The following is a 20,034-nucleotide window of genomic DNA, read 5'->3' as shown; positions in this document are numbered from 1 at the left end:
CCTACTGCGGGTTGTGCTGATCCGTCTGTATATATTATACAGCCGTATTGGTCTAGAGGCAGAATTTCGGTTGGCAGAGGACATTCGAATTCATATTGTAGAAATTCTTGTGTTTTTAAGTAAGGATCAAATTCGTACACCACGTCTGTTGCAGCAAGAGAGTTAGCCCATTGTATCCATCTCGGATGGAGTGCTTTCGCATTAGGAATGCTTGCCTTTGTTACCGCCTCTAAGGCTGGTATTGGTGTCACGATTATTATTCGTTTACCTTGTGCCAGGGCTCGTTCTTTTGCTATAGCTGTCTGTGTTGCTGTAAGAATTTTTTCCGTTGGGCTAAATTTCATTTCAGCCTTAGTGTACAAGTGCGATTTAAATGCAATTGGTACCTTATCTCCCTCATTAGAGGTTAGGTATGTGAATCCGCATCTCCCTGGGATGACTCGGATCACAAGGTTGCGTGTATTATCACGGGTTTCTAATTTTGTTTTAATTAGCATGTCTGTTTGTAAGGATCTCAAAATTTCTGTGTGTGCTTGAGTCCAACTGGATCTTTTAAAGTCTGGTTTAATTAGATCGTAAAGGGGTTTGACCCTTTCTGCGTAATTTGCAATGTAAGTTCTTCCGAAATTTAGGAAGCCTAGAATTGACTGTAGGTTTTTTAGTGTTTTAGGAGCTTGGATTACGGCACATTTCTCTAGGAAATTGTCTGCCAGGCTTTTGCCTTCACTTGATAACTCATATCCTAAGAATAGGACCGTCAGATGGGCAATTCTGGACTTTTTGAAGTTGAATTTGTAACCCTCTGCAGCGAAACCAAGTATTATGGTGTTCACTCTTTTCAAGTGAGTCTCCAAGTCATCATCTGTTAAGTAAATGTCATCGACATAAGATAATGCTTCATCATCATATAGTTGTATTAATTCTGTTACTCTCGCTGAGAATACCCCCGGGCTGTTCTTGTACCCCTGGGCTAACCGACAGAATTGTTTTTGAGTGCCATTTACTGAAAATGCAGTTAAATATCTGCTCTCTGGTGCTATGTTTTGACAAAAGAATCCGTTGGAGATGTCCAAGGTTGTTTTGTATTTTTTGCGCACTATGTTATTCATTAGTGCAGCACTGTGTGAGTTTTGCACTGCAAAAGTTTTGCAACATGTGTTAAGGTGTCGGTAATCCAAAACTAGACGGTACGAATTGTCTGGTTTGGAGACCGGAAACAAAGGATTGTTCATTTGTGAGGTGCAAGTTTCAATCACCCCCTGGTATTCTAGCTGATCTAGTATTTCATTTACTTGTTTTTTAGCTTCTTGCTTAATTGGGTACTGCCTTTGTGCAGTAGGTTGTGATTTTAACTGGACTTTGTGAGGAGGAGAATCCTCATCCCATCCTACGTGATTTTTATATAAAGCAGGTGCTAAGGCCACTGCCCACTTTCTAGCAAGTGTGTATTTTTTATGAATCGGTATTTGATTCGAGAAGGCAGGCATAATTACTTCTTCGCCATGAGGGCACTCCCTGACAAACTCCGGTGGCCAGTCTTTTTCAGCTAGAAGGATGTCATAGCCCTTGGATAGGTTATCCCAAAATAGTCCCCTTATTTTCCTAGTCTTATCTCCCTCTATACGTAATGTTATCTCGTATATTTTGTGGGGCTTGCTAACTCTGGTATCTGCAGTTTCCACTTGAAGGTATTCATTCGTGTCCACTGTCTCCAGATGATTCATAAGGACTTTGCGAGCTATGCTCACCTCTGCTGCGCTGTCTAGCATTGTCTGAGCCCACTCTCCGTTTTTCAGTTGTGTCCTCAGTATTCTCGGCATTGTTAACTACCTTGATACTGGCTACCTTCTTTTTTGGAAATTGTAATTTCTTTTTCAGTTGAGCAGGTTCCTTGTCTTTGGACTTGGCGTGCTCTTCTGATCGTCCTCTTCTTTCCGATTTCTGCGAGGAATTCTGAAAAGATTGAGAGGGACGTGTATCAATGTCTTGATATCTATCAGGTTTTTTAATATTATCCCTATTTCTAAGGTTATATCTATTCCCAGAGGGGTCACTCTGGGGTGACCTTTGTCTCGGGTTTGGAGATTTCTCTCTTCGCCTAGGAGACCTTCCTCTGGACTGGAATTTCTTTTCTTTAGGATTGGATTGTTTATTTCCATCCCAGTTCTTTTTTGGTGAATTATTATTAAAAAATATTTTTTCTGGACTTGTAGTCAGTTGCGGTTTTACTGGTATTCCACCTAGACTATCTCTGCCTAGTTCTTCATAGGATTTTTCTATGATTCTGGCAATTTCAGCTGGTTGGTCTGCTATATCTGTCTCTTTTAACCTCTGGCGGATCGCCACGTTTGCTGCTTCACCCTTTATGTTGGCTAGTAATATAGCCGAGACCTGCTTGAAGTCTTTCAGTAATTTCATACCAAGAGTTAAAGCAGGTTCTGGACCGTATTCATCTTGAATTTGTTTTAGCACATCTGGTATTACCGAAATGGATGGAACACCGTGCGTTTTTGTGTAGATTGAAGCAAAGACCGTACCCCAAGTGTCACAGTCCTCAATGTGTGGTGCGATTCCCATTGGGAGACATATAGTCAGAATCCTGTGCTTTTCTAATGGGGTGGTGTCAGGAAACACCGCCTCTATTTGGGTGATTTTCTGTGCCAACCAGAATGGTATCTGTTCCCGTTTAGCTGGAACTTTACCTAGGCAGGATTGGATGTTCTGTGGTGTGATTTTATTTGTGTTCCCCTGGTGAGGGGTCAGCTGTGGAATTTTAATCGCTGGCTGAATTGTTGAAGTCCGCATTACATACTGAACTAATTGTCTGTGAATTTTTAGTAGTTGTTTTAGCTGTATTAATAGCTCTGGTGCAGTCATCTCGTCGATGTCTGGATGTGGTGTGTATCCGGCTAAGACCGGCCACGTTGCTCCTGGTCTTCCTAAAGGACCGAGCCTTGTAATGTGATTATTATGTTTTAGGGCGCCATCAAATAAGAGCAAATGCTCTTGGAATTTGAGTGGTACTTCCACCTCCTCGAAAGGAGTGTACGTTTCAGGAGGTTCCTCTACTTTGTAATAGTGGAAGTACTTTGTTACAGCATTTGCTGCTGGAAAATGTATCCATGTATAGTATACCTCTGTCTGCCGATATTCGTGTGCCTCAATTACGAATATGACTGTGCCACCTCTAGGTGTCAGTCCATTTTCTATAAGTTTTAAGGTTATAGATCTCCTTTTGGCGACCTGGATGAGTATTATATCCGGGTCTGCTGTTTGCATGGTAGCATCAGCATCTGCTATTTCAGTAGCTAATCTAATTGCCTCTCTTTCTCCATCACTGTCTCCCATTTTACTGACAGGATGGTATTATTTTTATTTGCAGATCAGGTTTCTTTATGGAAACAGAGATTAGGTGCACAATATTTTGGAACTGTTTTATCCTTCAACGTTGACTAGACCAAGAACCATACATAGGAGTTCCCTCCTGCGAGGTTTTGGAGGATATAATAACCTTTCACCCACTCCAGACGTCTTTGGAGTATTTGGGAGAAGGGGTCTGAGTGAGAAAGCACGACTGAGTTACTCTAAATGTCTTACGTTAGTTTTATCGCCCTTTCCAAACGCGTTGGGCGCCATGTAGTGTAGCTCCTATTTTCCCAATAGGCTCTGCGCATTGGAATAGTACCTACAGCAGTAAAGGCCTAGGCCAGACGTTAACTAGGTCTACTACTGTCGAAACTAGACTTAATTTTTGGGTTTGCCAGCTAAGCTCAGAGTTCGCTAGAAACTTTCTCGAATGTTCAAGGAAGGATGAACTCCCCTGATTAGACAAGAAGGGATTTAGTTTCTGACAACCATAGAACATGACAACTTTGCTCTCCCCTAATCAAGAGTCAATCTCGAGAGTCGTGTGAGCACAAGGCAATTATTTTACTCAGTCAGTACGTGCATTCTTAGTCTCATCAGAATGTAGAGAAAAGGAAGAGACGGGCGTGTTCAATAAAAGATGTTATTTATTGATCAGTCTCTTTTCTCGTACAAGAGAAATGGATCGATATTATTGCAATACTTATAGTTAAGTAAAGTGCATACATTAGAAGCAATAGTATAAAATAATACTGTAAAAACATTGATATGGTTTCTGAGCCATATGATGTTTAAAATGATTAAAATATATTTACATACACATATACATTTGACTAAACGTACTCAACTGGTGTTTCTAAATACGCCTACCCCGTGTACCTGACCTAAGTCTAATGCGTGGGCGGGAATAGAAAGTTACAGTTTAGTTTAAGTTTGTTTTTGCCAAGTGAATAACTAAAGAATTCTCTAGGAGGGGTTATTCAGTTCTGTACCTGGAATTTAGGATGAATGAGGAATGGTATCTCTTTCTCTGCTCTCGATATTCCAGGCTGCCTGCGAGGGCTGCCCAGAAGCGCCGGTGCTGGGTCTCTCGGCTTGAGATAGCAGCGCGTCTCTCAGCGCGTCAGGAAGGCGGGGCTGCTGCCTGCGGGGTCTGCTTCTGCTCTCGGCTTCGGCAAGTATGGCTGCTCCGTCTTGTCACCACGCGTGTGTTTGCATAGGGCAAGGTCGGCAATATTTATACCTTAAAGGTGCCGAGATTGACGTAAGGATGGACATAGGTACGTCAATAAAGATGTCATACGACTTGCTCGTTAGCACATTCTTTACTAAAGTTCTCTGTGAAATCAAAACAATGGCCGCACGGATTATCCAGGTTGTCATAGGTTTGATTTGTTATGAGAACGTCGTATGCCTTATCAGGGGCTGGAGGAATATCGCTTGTCTAATTAGATCTCAAGCGTTATGACCTAATCAGATAACACGTTCCTGTGCCGTAGTGTGACTGCGTCAGATAACGGTATCTGCATCATGGGGGATTTCTTGCCTCATGGGCTGACTGTTAGTTAACTAGCTAGTAAGTTTAACCAGAATAGGGTCAGGAATAGGGGGATCGAATCAGAACCTATAGAAATACACGACAGAGTCACGCACCCTACAGATTTGAGTCGTGCATCCAGCGCATGCACACCAGGGGGCCGCAATGAGCGCTGCGCTGGGTGCGCGACTAGTAATTTTACCGTAAAAAATAGCCCCTATCAGTAATTTCTAATATCTCCAGGGACCCTATCCCCCGGGTCTTATGAAAAATGTTGGAAACCGTGAGGGGAGCTTCAATGCCCCCACGGTCCACCGGCATCCCGCGTTCTTCAGGAGTCTGCATTGCTTTTCTGCAAGGGGAGATGCTAACTTGTATGTGGAAATTCACTCTGCTTTTTATTTTGAAATTGAGAAAAGATTTCTCTGCTCTATCTTTCAAAATGCAAACTAATTCTGCTATGGGAGGGCGGGAGCTTCTCAAAGCGAACAGCAATGTCCCGGGGGTAGGCACTCCGGGACACTGCATGAGCCGGCTTTCTGGTGTTGCGGTCTCCAGTGCTCTCGAGGGCTGAAGGCATAGGGTCACGCAGTCTGTCCCTCACAATACACAAAGTTCCGGGGATGGTGGTTCCCGGGGCTTGAGGGGGGTCATTGAGGCCCACACACTTCTAATTTTGTAGTGGGGGGGGGCCTTGGACGAGAAAATGGTGAAAGGAGGTTGTAAATCTGGTACACAGTGTTTTTTTTTTAGTTTGCTTTCCTTTTTGGCCTTGTAGAGGATCCAGGGTTAATATAACGGTTTTGTACAGCCAGTACCTTTCAACTCTACCCCCAAACGGCTTTCTGCCTGTTACCATAGTAACAGTTCATGAAACACTTAAATTAGCACAAAGGTTAGAAGTTCACCACACTATGGGGCCTATTATGATTGCGTTTTTTCCGCATCCTCCGGGCCTGCGGAAGCCACCGCCGGCCCGGAGGATGCGGAAAAACCGCAGCGGACCCACCAAAGACCCACCGCCACATTAGGATGGCTGGTGGGTCCTAGTTTCCATCGGCAGCTTTCCCGCCGCGGTTGGCTTACAACCGCGGCAGAAAAGCTCTAATATGGTGGTGGTGTCTCTCAGACACCGCCAGCCATATTAGGATGGGCTTTAAAAAATGCTTTTCCGCGGCGGGTTTTCCGCCGTGGAAAACCATGTGGAACTTCACTGCGGGGCCCGTTGTGGGCCCCCTGGGTGAAGGGGGGGTGGGGGTGCACATGGGGGGTACCTATGGTACACCCCTGCATTTGTATGCAGAAATCGGCAGGCACCGCACGGTGCCTGCCGCTTTCTGCATACAAATGCAATGTATGCAATTTTACCATTGCGGTGGGTGCAGCTTGAAGCCGCACCCGCCGCAATGGTAAAAATAGATGATGTGACCGCCAGGGTGGCGGTCACATCCTAATTGGACAGGAGGGAACTCCGCAGGCCATGCGGAGGTTCCCTCCTCCTCTATGGTCGCGGACGGACTCAAATCCGTCCGCGATCATAATGGGCCCCTATGTTGGTAATGGAAAAAAGTTACTGTGCTAAAGTTTTTTAACGTTTCCATAGTCGTAGGTATAAACTCTGGTAAAGATCTGGTAAAGAGTTAGCCTCAGAATTATACTTCAAATTATAAATATCATTTCTATTGGGGACAGCTTACCCCCCTCCCCAAAATAAAAAAAAGACGTAATACTTTTTTTAATTTACTTTTATTAAAACAATAATTAACTGGAAATTTAACTTACAGATAGCAATACAATAATTAACCAGAAACATAACTTTAACAAAACAATATAATAAAGAAAATGTGATATGGAGTCCAATAGAAGTACGGTAGGTAATCTGCAGAACAAAAAAGAAAATTAGTGTTTAAAATTAGATCAATGTGACTAAATGAGGTCAAACATTACAAGTCAAATTAACAGTTGAAGATATTTCCTTCTTTTAATGTGTGCAGTGTGCCTGATACATTTCACTTGTCTTACAAGCTGGCGTTCAAGCGGTGTCTGTATGGAAGAGCCCACTGCGTCAGATTTACATTACAGATCAACAGGTCTTTAAAATGATTCAGAGATGAGACATAATTAGGTGAGAGATAAAGTAATTAAGCAGGACAATGTTCTTTAGGGCTTATTTACAAGACTCTTGCACCAGTTTTGTGTTAATTTTCTCATGTTGAAAGTGACGCAAAAGTAGTGCAAGGGGCTTGTAAATAAGGTCTTTCATTTCTTATGCATTTAATCAGAGGCATTGTATATCTAGGTCGCTCTGCTTACCTTGTGCAAACACTGTGGCCAACAGAGTTCACAACTTGAACTCAGCTTTGGTTGGTCAAGGCATAGTAGACAACAGAGTCAATAACTTTAAAAGAGAAAGAGAAATGATGTGAGAGGGAGAGAGAGAAAACAACATTAAAACTGTGAGAGAGTGAAAGTTATAGATGGAGCAGTTAATAGTGGAGAAAATACTCGTACGTTACCTTTTGCCTTAGCTGTGTGTCCAAGTACGTGCTGGTTCATAGTGCACCCTCCAGTTTAGTGATCTGAAATATAGTATATAGAGTTCGTCATAGTATAGTACATACAAAAGTGGCGTAAGGGGCTTGTAGATTTGCCTCTCAGACTATTGTAATCTATCTATTGTCACTGCTAGGAGGTAATTGTACATTCCTATGCAGTAAAGCTGCTGCACACTACCCACTCTCTCCTTTCACAGATGACTTGTCGTTGTTTCGGAAAGAAGCTTTTTTGCTCACCTTGTGCCATTGGCATGATTCAAAGAGGGTGCATCACTTGTTGTAGCAGCCTTCTCAAACGTTGTTACGATGGCCACGCATCATCGCAGAATCCGCGAATGTTGAGTTTTAGAGGTGTTGGGGTGGGGAAGCCAATTTGTGAAACACAACCTATAAGATAAAAAGGAAGTTAACATTGTGTGTAATTTTTTTATCAAAGGAGAGAGGAAGTGAGAGAGTAACTGCAATGAATATTCACAGCTCAACTTTCTGTCACCAGTGTGTTTTTCACCACGTGCTGGGACATAATGCATCCTGAAGCTCTACATCTAAAAGATAGTAAAAGAAAGATGTTATGTTTGGTAATTGTTACTATCTTAATGTGGAGTTGAATAACATCAGCCTTTCACACACGTTCCCTCTCACATTTAAAAGAACTATTTGTATAGTTTATATTCCGGACGTTTGAGCGATTATAAAAACATTCCTGCTATTGGAAAAAAAAATGTACATGTAATTTGATACACTATATAGGACTGCTGTGTCTAAATTGCTGCGTCGCTTTCTTGTATCCAGTCTGCTGCAGCCCATTGACTCCCTCCGATGCGCACCCAGGGCTCACACTCACCTTTTCGTGGACAGGACACCTTCTGCATCATGTAGTCCCGATCTGCCACTAAGAAGTCTCATATATGATGCAGAGTCTTGATATCGGTATGGCTAACGACATACTCATGTTCCCATCATCATCACAGGTTCCTCACCCGCTCAGTGCTTCCGGTACCACTAACTCGTTGACCAAAGAGGCCACACATGTATTGGTGGGCCCCCTACTCGGTGGTTCGGGCCTACATGAGGCGTTTGAACCACTAGGACGGGCCATCACAGCGCTTGGGATGGGAGCTACTGTAAAATGGCGTAGAGCATGTGCGCCCCATCTTTTTTATCGGTAGGGTCACGTGTGTTGTGACGCAGGTGATTGATGGGTATGGTGTGGCTGTATACCAGCCATGAGGGAGTGTGTGTATACCATTCTGACAACTAGACCTGGAACTAGGAAATCACTACAATTAAATCTGGGCAATGTTTTGTTGTTATGTTTTCCTGGAAGCATAAGTGGAGTGGGCTGGCCTGACGTATGCTAGTGCTGCGCGAGGCTCTGAACCATGATTCCAGAGATATGGGAGAGGTCCCGTCATGAGCTATGTGAGAAATCAAGTGATTCGGGTGTCCGTTTTGTAGTGCTGACGTCACCCAAAGAAATGTGTCATTATATCTGTAAAGTCCCACAACTTGGCCAACATGGAAGGTATGTGGTATCACTGACTCTATATTCGTTCATTGTTGCATACATAAAAGAGGGTGGACATTATGCATTTCTGCGATTATGAATATTTGTTGTACATTCAGTCGAGTGTTGTAGCTGTAGTAATACAGGGCTGTGAAATGTTTAAGTTTCAGTTCTAGGCACATGAAGGGCAGCTAATATATATGTATATATATATATATATATATATATATATATATATATATATATATATATATATATATATATATATATATATATATATATATATATATACACACGTATGTGGTTATTCAGGTACACTGTAGAACTTGGTGCTGGAAATCAGTGTTCGAGCCTCGGAGTTGCGTCCACATCCTGTTATTGTAGAGTAATGACGTAATGTACGCGTGCCTGAAAATGTATTAGTTTTGGGTTGATTTTGCATTATATAAATATGCTAAAAAAAAAAAGGAGGAATAGTCCACACTTACTGTCACAGGTAAGATGGTTGCATACGCTATTTATAGCACAATATAATGTGGTAGGGCGGAGGAGCAGCATTTTAAAAAACACAATAAATACACAGACACAGACACAGATAGATAGGTGAAGTGGGTACGGACACGTGTGCTTGACTCCATTTTATTATGTTGTTGTTGGTAAGAAATAGAATAGTAATCATGATATCATATACAGATTTTTAATCGTAAACTGTTTATGACTTCTGCAGTACAAAGGTAGAAGCATTGCATGTCAAATAATACACAGAAGATTCTATCGTAAAGAGTTCATGAGTTGTGGTGGACTGAAGTAGGGGCGGTTTGTGTGGAGCCTGCGATGATGCGTGGTCCAGGCAGACCGCACTGTGTTTTGACTATTGAATTTTGCCTTAACAAGGGCATGTGGCGATTATTTACGGTGTACTGAGTTAGTGGTAAGTCTGGTGTTTATCGTGTGCTCACCCTGCGATGATGCATGGTCTGAACAGGCTGCACTGAAATCATTCTCTGTTGCATACTGGAGTATATGAACTTTGAGGGGGGAAAAAACTAGTGGTGGTTATCAATTGCTGTGAAAACTAGGTATACTGATTGCTCCCCATAACAAATTACACGATTCCTCCTCACGCAGTGCATTTTAACTTTCACAAATCGGGGACGTATGTCTGGTGGCGATGTTGAAGGTGATACCCCAGAGGTACTTGGTATTGCTGGTGGTGGAGGTTCATTTTGGCTCAATCTTGTACATGGTTTCTTATCATAGTTCACATGATGCAGCTATTGAAGGTGCTTGCACATACAAGCAGTGCAACAGCACTATTTTTTTCTCTGCTTTATATAAATCGAGGCTGAATTTAATGCTGTCTGTAGATGAAAAAGTAAATTCAAGTTGAGAACCCTACTGTGCACAGTGTACATAGAAGCTAGTAGTCAGCACAGTTATAGAACAATGTTTTTTTTCCACTTATTTTAACAAAATCTGAATACATACAGTATAATTGTCTCTGCATTCATTAAATCAAGGTTGAATTTCCTAACGTCTATAGTGTAGATGCAAAGGTGAATTCAAGTTGTATACCCTGCTGTCTGCAGTGTAGATCTTAGGGTGGGGTGAATCATTAGCAATCATAGTGGAAGTGGAAGCTCGAACATGTATGCAGCGTGCATTTTATTATTCAACTAAATGTATAAGTGATATAAAATGCGTTTTTCAAGGAAGCATAATAAAGGGATATCGTGTAGGGTTTGATAGGTGTTATACTTAGTTTGGTTTCTACTGAGTTAGTGGTATCTAAAACAAGAAGGTTCTGTGGAGCCTGCGATGATGCGTGGTCCGGGCAGGCTGTACTGATAGTAATGTTTTTTGTGTTGTGAATGGTGCCTTAGTAAGGCCACGTAATAATCATTTTTGGTGCACTGAGTTACTAGTATCTTTGGTGCTTAGCGTGTACATATTCTGTGATGATGCGTGGTTTGGGGTGGAGGGGGGCACAGTAATTGGAGTAATGTCTTTTATCGATTGGATTCTGCATGAAGTGATAGTATGCCTCATTACTGACATAAAACTGTTCACTCTTCTTTCTGATGATTTAGTAGTATCTTTGGCGCTGAGCTTGTACGTACCCTGCGATAATGCGTAATGCAGGGGGGCTGTACTGGGAGCAATGTTTTTTGCCTAGTGAATTCTGCTTTAATAAGGCTACGGGGAAATGACTTGTGGTGCAGTGATTTAGTGGTACCGAAAGAAGTCAACGTGTGTGTACCCTGTGATGATTTGTGGTTCAGGGGGGATTGCAGTGGTATAATGTCTCTTGTCTACTGGAATGCGTGATGTACAATCGTCAATCTATCTGGAAAAAATCTGAACACATACAATACAATTGTGTCTGCATTAAATTAATCAAGGTTGAATTCTTATTGTCCGTAGTATACATGCAAAGGTCACTTCAAGTTGTGAACCCTGCTGTGCGCAGAGTACATCGAGTACATCGAAGGCTGTAGTTGACACAGACATCGAGGAATGCTTTTTTTTGTTACATACTTTAACAAAATGTGACGACACAGTGCTATTTTTCTGCCTTATATAAATCGAGACTGAATTTTATGTTGTCTGTAGTACTTATGCGCCACTGGTATCAAGCGGTAAACTCTTTTGTTTGCAGTGTATATTTGAAAACAGAACTCACTACAGTCATTGAGGAATGTTTTTGTGGCATCCTCTAACAAAATAATCTTTGCCTTACATAAATCAAGGATATCTTGAATGCTGTCCGTAGTGTAGATGGAAAGTTGAATGCAAGTTGTGAACCCTGTTGTACGCAATGTAGATTTAAGGCTGTAGTCGACACAAAGATCAACGATTGCTATTTTGTCACAGAATCTGAGGACACAGTACAATTGTCTCTGCCTTAAATAAAGCAAGGCTGGATTCAATGCTGTCCGTAGTGTAGATGGAAAGCTGAATTCAAGTTGTGAACCCTGTTGCACGCAATGTAGATTTAAGGCAGTAGTCAACACAAAGATCGAAGAATGCTATTTTATCACAGAATCTGAGGACACAGTACAATTGTCCCTGCCTCAAATAAAGCAAGGCTGGATTCAATGCTGTCCATAGTGTTGATGCAAAGCTGAATTTAACTGGTATCAAGTTGTCAACTCTACTGACGCGTGGATAGATTGAAGGCAGTTCTCAGCACAGATACTGAAAACGAATTTAGATCCAAGGTTGAATTCAAGTTGTGAACCCTGCTGTCCGCAGTGTTTACGGAAACCACTAGTCGATACAGACATAAGTCTGCGGTGCTGTGGCGCTGAGTTCGCAATCAGCCTGTATCAAGGAGGCACACGGTCATGGCAGCAGCCATGTGGCAGGGTGGGGACCTTCTCTGCGCTGCAGTCTCTTCTCTTTACAGAAGTGAACCACACCCAGGGCATATCCTAATTATTTATAGTCGTACATTGATGTTGTTTACGTTGGACTAGCCTACTCCACTTCTGTTTTAAAGGGGGGGTGAACACAGCTACATGACCGAAATATGCCCTAGTGTCTGAGATAATATGGTTGCGTCCGCTATTCAGTACACTACACGTATCAATGGTATAGCTATACACTGAAAAGTTTTTGATTTCTATAGTGAATTGTGTATAGTATTTCACCGGTAGTCTTAGTGTTGTGTACATTATTGTTGATGTACGAGTTCTTTCCCTTATACATACTTGGTTGTCACATCTCTGTAGATTAAGCTAGTGTGCTGTTGAGGGGATATATTATTTTGGAAAGGTTTGTTGTCCTGTTTTGCGCTGCCTCTGAGGTAGTAGGAAGGAGAGGTCCATGGGAGTGGTTGTAGTGGTAGTGGTGCTGAGTATTGTGATTTTGTTGGGTGTCGGAAGTGTATAATTACAATCTCTAACACATATTGCTCTTTAAACATGGGTGTGAGTTTGATGTAATTCACGTAGTACATGTTCGACGTTCTTACAGTAGTTAAATGTTGATGTTAATTTGTTAGTGGTAAGTGGAACTATTGCCTGATTTTTACGTAGCATTGCAGGTTTGGTTTCTGGTTGAAAATATGGAGAACTGGTCAACATAATAAGTAGAAATTATCATTTAAAAGACCTTTGAAATTCACTGGAAAAACATAGGTTTCAAGCAGGTTATAGTTAGGAATTGTCATTTAAAAAACCTTTGAAATTCACTGAAAAAACATAGGTTTCAGGCAGGTTATAGTTAGGAATTAGCATTTAAAAAACGTTAGAAATTCACTGAAAAAACCATAGGTTATAGGAATGTTATAGTTAGCTGGACATTTCACTCATACAAAACCATTGAAATTCCTCTGTTATAGTTAGTTGTACTAACTCCAACTCTCGCGCCCACAATCCACTGGTGGATTATGTCACATATTACATCATTCATGACATGGTCAGTGACATCACTGATGACATCACTGATGACATCTCATATGACATCACTGATTACATCATTGGTGACATCATCCACGTGACAATCAGATACACCTCATCATACACTACTATAATCCTTCATCACTCACTGTAAATTATAGAGTACCATATTTTATTCCATTGACACACTAATACAAGTATCTAAAAGCCCACTCAGTCATTCTTAGATCTACACAAACATGTAATCAATTATCTATAGATTCACTCATACATGCTGTCAATGATCAATAAAACACTATGAAATATACTTATACAGCTATATTGACATTACACACCAGCACACATCCTATTTATTTATGCAGTCATCCTGCTCACTTATGCAAACAATGGATCATACTTATATTTACTGAGCTACACACTTATACAAACACCACTTCATTTAATGATATAGATAGTAACTCATACTTAGTGTGTTATAAAATTACTATTACAAGTATACAGTTATCCATACAGTCACTCATGCAATCACTGAGTCTTATGTATACTTATTTATATACATTAAATGTCACATATACTCCCTTTTATTATTCTAGTTTGTTGGACATGTACCATTGAGAGATATATTTGCTCATCAGTACGTCCATATACATATTCACTCATCCAAACAAGTATTATAACATGTAGTCTTAACATCATATACCTACTGAATCAACTATTGACACATCTTTGGGCAGTCACAAACCCCCCACCGAACCACACACAGATTTACTCTCCCATACAAATAATCAGTTAACTAACCAATAACTAATATAGACTTTCAAGTAGCTAGTAACTAACTGGTGCAGCAGTTTACACAACAACTGAGAAAGTAGTACAGATATTCACACAGTTTAGTCACTATCCAATATATTTAGTGAGACACTATAAATTAGTCAAGTAAATAGTCAATCACACTGCTACTAAATCATCCTTCTAGACACTTATACATCTACTCATTCTTCAATGCAGATTGCTATATATATATATATAATACATATTTAAATATGGAACCAAACCACATTCACTGGATAACCCACCAGATATGTCCAGTGAGTGCCACAGAGTTGCATTGCAGAGAGTTGTACAATGGGGCATGGCCACGGACCACCTCTCTGCGACGCAGCTCTGTGGTGCTTACTGGAGGCACATCGTGGGCTAGTTGGACCCAGGACTCTCCGGATTCCAGGGGACTTAGTACCCCAACTTAAAACGTGATACAGGGCGCCTTTGCGCAGTGGTAAAAGGAGGGGGCGGCGCCAGAGGTGACGTGTGCAAACATGCCCTGTGGCACATTTTAAGCTGGGTCCAACTAGCCACCATGTACCTCCAGTAAGCACCAAAGAGCTGCGTTGCAGAGAGGTGGTCCGAGGACATGCCCCATTTTACACATCTCTACAATGAAACTCTTTGGCACTTACTGGACATACATGGTGGGTTAGTTAGCCCCCAGGGACCCCCAGGATTCAAGGGGACTTTATCCCCCAACTTAAAATGGCCACAGGGCGTGTTTGCACTAAGCATGGGCTGAAAATTCGTTCCTCTCGCGGAATTTGCGGATTTTTCGTGATTTCGCGATCCGCGAATCTCACGAAATCGCGGTAAAATCCACGAATCAGCGGGGACGAATTTTCAGCCAAGCACTTACAGGGTTACAGCAGCAGGTGCAAAAGTTGAAGCTAATTTTTTGTAACCTTTTACAAAAGGGTTACAAAGAAATTAACTTCAACTTGGGCACCTGCTGCTGCAAACCTGTAAGTGCTTCCTGGCGCCTCGTTGCCTACTTGCAACTATTCTCTGACCCTGCTCTGACCCGTGAAGCAGGGTCAGAGAATAGCTACAAGTAGGCAATGAGGCGCCTGTCACGAAAATTAAAACTCAACAGGAAGCACTGACAGATATAAAAACAAGCATTTGCAATGCAATAGGTCTCGCATTATGAAAGTTTGAGCTATTGGTCTTGTAAATGAATTTTTTTTTATTTATGTGTTGGTTTTGAAAATAGCTAAATTAATAGCTTTGTCATTTACAATGCCAATAGTTATAACTTTCGCAAATGTGACACCTATAGCATTTGTAATGCAACATGTTTTGTATTTACGTGACTTAGCTGTATTGATATTACAAATTACAATGGCTTTTAATTTTTTTAAATAATTAACACTTAAATAAAAAGTCATTTTAATTTATAATGGCAATAGCTTAAACTTTTGTAAATAACTTTTGTGAAGACTATGTTCAGTGTATCTTATTGTGACGAAAATCCAAGAACAGAAGTGAAATATTAACATGTTTTTGTGACATTTGTAATAACGTTTGAAACATTGAGAGAACATATTTGAACCAGTTGTTGTTGAATGGTTGTGCAGATTGATGCTGGGGTGGCGCTGAGTGGTGCTGTGGTGGTGCTGAGTGGTGCTGTGGTGATGCTGAGTGGTGCTGTGGTGGTGCTGAGTGATACTGGGATTAGCTGAGTGATGCTGGGGTGGTGCTGAGTGGTGCTGTGGTGGTGCTGAGAGATGCTGTGGTGGTGCTGAGTGATGCTGTGGTGGTGCTGAGTGGTGCTGTGGTGGTGCTGGGTGATAATGTGGTGGTGCTGAGTGATGCTGTGGTGGTGGTGAGTGATGCTGTGGTGGCGCTGAGTGGTGCTGTGGTGGTGCTGAGTGGTGCTGTGGGGTGCTGAGTGATGCTGTGGTGGTGCTGAGTGATGCTGTGGCGGCGCTGAGTGGTGCTGTGGTGGCGCTGAGTGGTGCTGTGGTGGTGCTGAGTGGTGCTGTGGTGGTGCTGAGTGATGCTGTGGTGGTGCTGAGTGATGCTGTGGTGGCGCTGAGTGGTGCTGTGGTGGTGCTGAGTGGTGCTGTGGTGGTGCTGAGTGGTGCTGTGGTGGTGCTGAGTGGTGCCGTGGTGGTGCTGAGTGATAATGTGGTGGCACTGAGTGATGCTGTGGTGGCGCTGAGTGATGCTGTGGTGGCACTGAGTGGTGCTGTGGTGGTGCTGAGTGATGCTGTGGTGGTGCTGAGTGATGCTGTGGTGATGCTGAGTGGTGCTGAGGTGGTGCGGAGTGATAATGTGGTGGTGCTGAGTGATGCTGTGGTGGTGCTGAGTGATGCTGTAGTGACACTGAGTGGTGCTGTGGTGGTGCTGAGTGGTGCTGTGGTGGTGCTGAGTGATGCTGGGGTAGCGCTGAGTGATGATGTGGTGATGCAGAGGGCAGAAAGGCACAAAAAGCAGTCTAACAAAGGGCAGAAGGGCAGAAAACAAGGGAAAAATGAGTTTAACAGAGGGCAGAAGGGCACAAAAAACCAGTCTAACAGAGGACAGAAGGGCAGAAAAACAAGGGAAAAACGAGTCTAACAGAGGGCAGAAGGACACAAAAAATGAGTCTAACGGGGCAGAAAGGCACAAAAACGAGTCTAACAGAGGGGAGAAGGGCACAAAAAATTAGTCTAACAGAGGGCGGAAGGGCAGAAAAACAAGGGAATAACAGAGGGCAGAAGGGCACAAAAAACGAGTCTAACAGATGGCAGAAGGGCAGAAAAACAAGGGAAAATGAGTCTAACAGAGGGCAAAAAAAACGAGTCTAACGGGGGCAGAAGGGCTGAAAAACAAGGGAAAAACGAGTCTAACAGAGGGCAGAAGGGCAGAAAAAGAAGGGAAAAACGAGTCTAACAGAGGGCAGAAGGGCACAAAAAACGAGTGTAACAGGGGGCAGAATGAATCCCGCCCTGCGTGTTTGTCCACGAAGGTGCAACCTTTTTGTGCAATACCTCTACTCAACTGAAGTACTTTCTACTGTCTAATCAGTAAGTTCTCCCTCGTTGGCTAAATGTATAGGGGCAGATTTACAATAACTGGCGCATCCCCAGGGATGCGCCAGTTATTGTGCGCCGCAGCTCCGCCACCCATGGTGCGCCGCATTTACGAAGCAGCGCACCATGTGGAAAAAACGGCACAGATGCGTCACGCATCTGTGCCGTAAAAGCAGCGCATTGCTGGAGCTGCGTCGCGCTTGCGACCCAGCTCCAGCAATGCTCTGGGGGGCCCTATCTCCCCAATGCTGCATCAAACCTTGCGCCTGCTTCAAGCAGGTGCAGGATTTTGACGCAGCATTGGCCTAAAAGTGAATGAGTGAAATCTTCTAGATTTCACTCAGTCACTTTTAGGTGGCGTTCCTGCGCAGGAACACCCTCCCCTGCGTCGGAACGCCTCCTGATGGCGCAGGGCTTTACAACGTGACACATCTCTCAGATGCGTCATATTGTTAATACCCAGCACCATGGCGCATCTTTTGTGCTGCCGCGGCGTCACAAAAGGTCTCGGTAGAGGGTGGCAGTGGTGAACCAGAGGGTGGCAGTAATGATCCAGAGGGTGAGAGTGATGAACCAGAGGGTGGCAGGGGTGAACCAGAGGGTGACAGTGCTGAACCAGAGGGTGGCAGTGCTGAACCAGAGGGTGGCAGGGGTGAACCAGAGGGTGGCAGGGGTGAACCAGAGGGTGGCAGGGGTGAACCAGAGGGTGGCAGTGATGAACCAGATGGTGGCAGGGGTGAACCAGAGGGTGGCAGTGGTGAACCAGAGGGTGGCATGGGTGAACCAGAGGGTGGCAGTGGTGAACCAGAGAATGGCAGTGGTGAACCAGAGGGTGGCAGTGCTGAACCAGAGGGTGACAGTGGTTAACCAGAGGGTGGCAGTGGCGAACCAGAGGTGCTGTGATGAACCAGAGGGTGGCAGTCGTGAACCAGAGGGTGGCAGTGGTGAACCAGAGGGTGACAGTGCTGATCCAGAGGGCGGCAGAGGTGAACCAGAGGGTGCTGTGATGAACTAGAGGGTGGCAGTGGTGAACCAGAGGGTGGCGGGGGTGAACCAGAGGATGGCAGTGGTGAACCAGAGGGTGGCAGTGCTGAACCAGAGGGTGACAGTGGTTAACCAGAGGGTGGCAGTGGTGAAAAAAGAGGTGCTGTGATGAACCAGAGGGTGGCAGTGGTGAACCAGAGGGTGACAGTGCTGAACCAGAGGGTGGCAGGGGTGAACCAGAAAGTGGCAGTGCTGAACCAGAGGGTGGCAGTGGTGAACCAGGGGGTGGCAGGGGTGAACCAGAGGGTGGCAGTGGTGAACCAGAGGGTGGCAGTGATGAACCAGCGGGTGGCAGTGGTGAACCAGAGGGTGCTGGACCCATACACGACCACATGGGTAACTTCGCCATGCAAGCGGCCCGCGAACACGTAAAAAGCCCCGCGAACACGCAAAAAACACTGCAGATACGCAAAAAAACAAAAATTCGCACAAATTTGCGGATTTTGCGGATTGCGAATTCGATTTCGCGTGAATTCGCGAAACGCGAATTCACAAATTTCGCCCATACTTAGTTTGCACACATGTCACCTCAGGCTCCCCTCCCTTCACCGGTGTTCAAATGCGCCCCGTGGCATGTTTTAAGAAGTAGTTTTAATCCCTCTGCCCTATTATGTACTAGGAGTCTTACAGAAGAGGCCATGCTAATCATAGGGGTACCCCAACGCATAGTTTTCCCTAGTGTATGTAGGTGTTTTCACTGTATTCTAAGTGTCTTTTAGCATAGCACTGGCTCTAGGCCTGGTTAGTCAGAGTCAGTTACCACCAGTACCTGTCTGAAAAAAATGTGGGCACAGGATGATTTTGCAACAAGGCCTCTTTATGCTCCTCTGTTGGTTCTTTCTGCACATGTCTTGCTTCTTCCTGCACTTTTCTTCGTCTTTGTGGACTTCCGTTGCTTCTTTTTGCATTTCTTTTGCTTCTTTCTGTGCATTTTTTCTTTTTTCTTCACATGTTCTACCTCTGTAGGCATAGTTAGAAATTAGCATTTAAAACACCTTTGAAATTCACTTAAAAACCATAGGTTTCAAGCACTTTATAGTTAGAAATTAGCATGTAAAAAACCTTTGAAATTCACTGAAAAAACCATAGGTTTCAGGCACGTTATAGTTAGAAATTAGCATTTAAAAATCCTTGGACATTCACAGAAAAAAACATAGGTTTCAGGGGCGTTATAGTTAGCTGGACATTTCACAAGTACAAAACCATAGAAATTCCCCCGTTATAGTTAGTTCAGCTAATTATAACTCGTGCCGCCGCAATGCAGTGCTGCTGATGTCACATATTACATCACTCTTGACACGGTCAGTGACATCACTGATGACATCTCAAATGACTGACATCATCCATGTGATAATTTCATGCATCTTCTACACCTTAATATAACTTTAGATACACCCACTCTAAATTACAGACTGACATTCTCAAAACCATAAACACTGCAACACCAATAACTACATATCCACTCACTGATTCTTAGGTCTAGACACACATCCACTCACTCCCCCATACAGTCATTCATAGTTACGGTCACTCAGTACAGGACTATCATATACACTCATACACCTATATAGACACTCACACGCCACCACTCATCCATAGAGGTACTCACTCACCTAGTCAGTAATGCAAATAATTAATCACACTGCCATTGACTCACCTTTACAGTTATACACACACCAGCTCACTTACTCATACAAATACTAGCACATTCTTATACTCTTATACAATCACTGATACAAGTACACACTCATCCATACAGCCACTCAAATAATCACAC

This window comes from Lissotriton helveticus, chromosome 11 (assembly GCF_964261635.1).
Source record: "Lissotriton helveticus chromosome 11, aLisHel1.1, whole genome shotgun sequence".
Lineage (NCBI taxonomy): Eukaryota > Metazoa > Chordata > Amphibia > Caudata > Salamandridae > Lissotriton > Lissotriton helveticus.
This window is presented reverse-complemented; position numbering follows the sequence as displayed.